The sequence below is a fragment of the Fukomys damarensis genome, unplaced genomic scaffold (assembly GCF_012274545.1).
Source record: "Fukomys damarensis isolate Sample0158 unplaced genomic scaffold, DMR_v1.0_HiC HiC_scaffold_37, whole genome shotgun sequence".
Lineage (NCBI taxonomy): Eukaryota > Metazoa > Chordata > Mammalia > Rodentia > Bathyergidae > Fukomys > Fukomys damarensis.
The window spans coordinates 12360894-12365208 of NW_022900949.1; positions in this window are offsets into that span (position 1 = coordinate 12360894).

A 4315-nucleotide genomic window follows, 5' to 3' on the forward strand; every position below is an offset into this window, starting at 1 on the left:
CGCTCAGCCGGGGGCAGCAGCACCGGCATGGTCCTTGCTTGGTGCTGGGCCTGGCCGGGCTCCCCAAGGCGGAGGAACCAGCGCGCCTCCAGCCGACCCGGACTCTCCCGGCCTGTGGAGTGAGAGGTCCAGCGTCACCTTGGCGACGCGCACAACACAGCGGCTGGAGTTCTGACGTGGGGGAGGGGACGGGCAGGGAGCGGGTGGGATGCAGGCTTCGCTTTGGAGTCAGGCAGAGCTTTCTTTGGCGTTCCTGCTCCTTGAGAAAGCGGATCTTACTTATCTTGCTGTTGCTTCTTCTTCTTCTTCTTTTTTTTTTTGAAAGACGTAAAGCAAATCCAATTTGCAGACGATATGACCTTGCATGTAGAAAATCCTAAGGCATCCAGTAAATACTATTGGCACTAGTAAGTTTAGAACGTTGAAAGAGACAAAATTGGTATGCAGATATCAATTATATTTAAAAACTATACCAAAAGTAAAATTAAAGAAACGATTCCATTTATAATAGCATCAAGAAGGATAGGATACTTTAGAATAAACATTTTCGGGCAAAATGGCCCTTACTGCCACTCTGAACATATCCTGAGCACTTTCCCAATCCAGAACTTACAGCTTGTTCTCTCTGGAATACTCCCTTCCATGACTGGCTCCTTTTCAATTTCAGAGCCTGTTTACATATTTTACAGGGATTTCCCCTAACATGATGACTAAGCCCTATTCTCTTCCATCACTCAGGATTTTTCGTGCAAGTCACAGAGAAAAGATGGCCCCGAGGTCAGACTGCATCCCCCCAAATTAAAAACAAATAAAACATTGATCCAGCTATACCTCTTCTGGGATCTTCCCAAAAGACTCAAAGTCATATTATAGTGATACATACATACCCAGGTTTCTAACAGTACAACTCACAATAGATAAATCTTGGAAATGGTTTATATGTCCATCAACAGATGAATGAGTACAGAAAATGCAGTATATATACACAGTACTAGTCAGCCACAAGGAAGGATAAATTTGAGTCAATAGTAGGGAAATGGATGCCCCTTGAGGCCATAATGCTAAGCAAAATAAATTAGACACAGAAAGTTAATATTATATAGCTTCTTTCACGTGAGAAACCCAAAGTATAAATAAAGAGCCAAATAAAAGTGAGGTAGACATTTTACAGATTGGAGGGGAATCTAGGATTGGAGGAAGAGGGGAGTAAAGGGAAAGACAGGAGAAGAGGAATAAGAAGGTCTAGGATGTGGTATGTATATATACAACAACTCTCCAGGCTTAATGTGTTCATTGTGTATTACAAACATATATATATATATATATATACGTATATATATATAAAAGAATAAGCAAAGCGAAGGTGGTAGGTCTTGGGGATGCTGTGGCTATAATTACTGACAACTAATCTGTGTCCGCTTTCCCCAGAGGGTGTTGCTCCTGCAGCTGTCCCCTGTGGTTCTGCTTCTTGTTTGTTTAGACCCCAAGTTCTGAGGTGGCTTCACTTGATTGGCTGTCTGTCTCATATGGCAATGCCTAGCTGTAAGGGAAGCTGGGGGAAAGAGTGGGGGAGGGGGAAGCGGGCCGTGAGTCATGGCTGAACTTCCTGTTTCTATCACGGAAAGAAGACTATATGTCTTACCACTTCATCTCCTAGGAAGCAGATCAGAGTCTGGGGAAAATGAAAAGATATCTGCTCACCCCCTCCATCTTCTATATTTCTCCATCAGATCACTTTGTTTCTTTCCTTCTAGCAGAGGTCTCTCAAACTTAGCAGGTATAAAAGGAAACTTTTGACAAATCTACTTCAATTTCTTCCCACTCCTAGTGTTCCTTGACTTGATGTTGATCCATCTACCCTAGCTGCTTATGTTAAAAACTTCTGCTTGCCCTACCTTTAAAATTCATCCCCAATGAGATCATTAGAATCATAATATGTCACTGATCTAGTCTCCTGGCTCACCTTCTTGCTTGGTTTCCTTAAATCTATTTTCCATTACACAGCCAGAGGTGATGTTGTAGAGTACATTACTGTCTTACTTAAACCGTTCATTGAACCTCCTTAGACTTAAAGCCTAAAAATTTTTCTCACAAGGTTCTGCATAATGTGGCTTTTTCCTACTTCCCTGAACTAACTCGCCTTCTATCTCTCACCTGCAGGTCTGCTTACTGTCTCCAGTCCCCCTGGCTATTTTTGTGTTTCTTTCAGAGGTTAGCTAATTCCTACCCTAGGACCTTTGTACTTACTGTTAAGCCTTTGATTGGATTTTTTTCCCCTAAGATTTTTTTTTTTCTGGCTCACTGGCATCTGCTGTGGTCTCCTATGCTTTGGTGTCTACCATGGGTCAGAGGTGTCTTGTCCTTCAAGAGTTCACGGGCTGGAAGCCTGGTCCCCAGTGTGGCAACATTGGGAGGTGTAGAACTTTAAGAGATGGATTCTAGTGAAAAGTAGTTAGATCATTTGGGGGGATTGCTCTTAGAGGAGATGAATGTAGGTATCATGGGATCCTGCTTAGTTCTGCAGTTGTTATCTAAGAGCAAAACTGACCTCTGAATCCTTCTTTGGCTTTCTGTTTTCCATGTGTGCTCTTCTCCATGCAGCCTTTCCTGTGGGAGAAGTTCAAGTCTGGCTGGGCCAGGTGCGCTGCACTCCTGTCTCCTGAGCTAACTCAGAGACCTTGCTAAGGCTGAACTAACTTGCCTAAGTGCATAGATGCTGGGTCCAACAGGCTACACCTCCACCACTAGTCCATGACTCCTTCCCCTCGCCCAAGAAAAATCAACATATTCACACCATCACACTCCTAGTACCTAATGTCGTTATCCAAGCACTGACATCGGATTTAGCCAACTTTTCATTTCCTCTCCCAACCTCGGTTTTGACTTTCTCTATAAGCTCTTGAAGCTCACTTGTCACTCCTGGCTTTGATGGTCCATTTTAGATACTTTGCTAGCCTGACACGCATGCCCTGCATTTAAAGAGCAGGTAAACCATCTCACGCTGTAATTTTAAAGCCTACTGGTCATGCATGGATTGTTAGAGATCTGGAAAAAACCACTGACTGCAGGGCTGGGCCTGACTCTAATTCTCAGGGAGATTCAAAGATGTGTGATAAGTCAGAAATGACCCTCAAGAAATGTGCAGTTGGCCCTGTGGCTGTAGACTCCACATGTATGAATTTAGCCAATGATAAATAAGAAATATCCAGGAGACAGATTGTGTGTATACTGAACATGTAAAGACTTTTCTTGTCATCCCCAAACCATAAAACTATTTCCATAGCATTTACATTGTATCCAGTATTGTAAGGAATCTAGAGATGATTTAAAGTCTACCAGGGGATGAGCATAGGCTCTATGCAGCTACCACAATATTTTCTATGAGGCAGCTGAGCACACAAGGATTTCAGTATCTGGACAGGGACTTGGAACCAGTCTCCCACGAATATTGAAGCAGGACTTTACACATAAACCCAAGGGTTGAAGAAATTTCCTATAACTCTTCAAGCCCAGATACCTCTCTAAAGTATCAAAAAAGCCTGCTTTTATATTCTGAAAGGAATGTATACACATTGTGTAAAAAGAGTAAAAGGTAAAAATAAAAAGGATTGTACTATCCAGACATAACTATTATGAATATATTCTTCATTGTACTCTATCTCTACCTATAGTAGGGGTGTGTGTGTGTGTGTGTGTGCGCGCGCTTGCATGTGTATGCATGTATAGTTATACACATCTCCTTACTCCAACCTCCTTAAATATTTCTAACTCAGGCCAATGGAGGAATGAATATTTCTTTGTGAAATTAGCTCTGTGGTTTTTATAATAAAGGATATTTTTGAAGACATTGCTTTTTGCACTTGTCTTTCCCAGGGTCGCCTGCATATACATATATGTATGTATAAATATCATGAATGTTGCAGGGTAGGGAAGAGAAGAACTCTGCCCTTGGATGAAGCAGAATGAGACTGCAGGGTGAGTAAGAAAGGAGAACCTTTTAAAACTTCTAGCTGTTCTTTCCTCTTTCTCTTTTGGTATTGCAGGGAGATGCCCTTCGCTCTGCAGTCTTGGCAGGTAATTATCAGAGACCCCTTTTTAGGTTCCCCAATGTCTTCCCTTCTGGGGCACCAGCTTCTACTTTTAGTAGGTGCCCCCCTTTCTCTTGGAGATAATCACATCAGTTGGTCTCTTGTTCCAGGGGGATATGACCTAGAATCTGTTTTGTCTTTGAGAAACCAGGTCGCTTTCCGGGTGGAGGTGTCCGGAGATGGTGGGAAGCCCCAGGCTGTGACAGGAGGATATTCCTTGTTCTCCC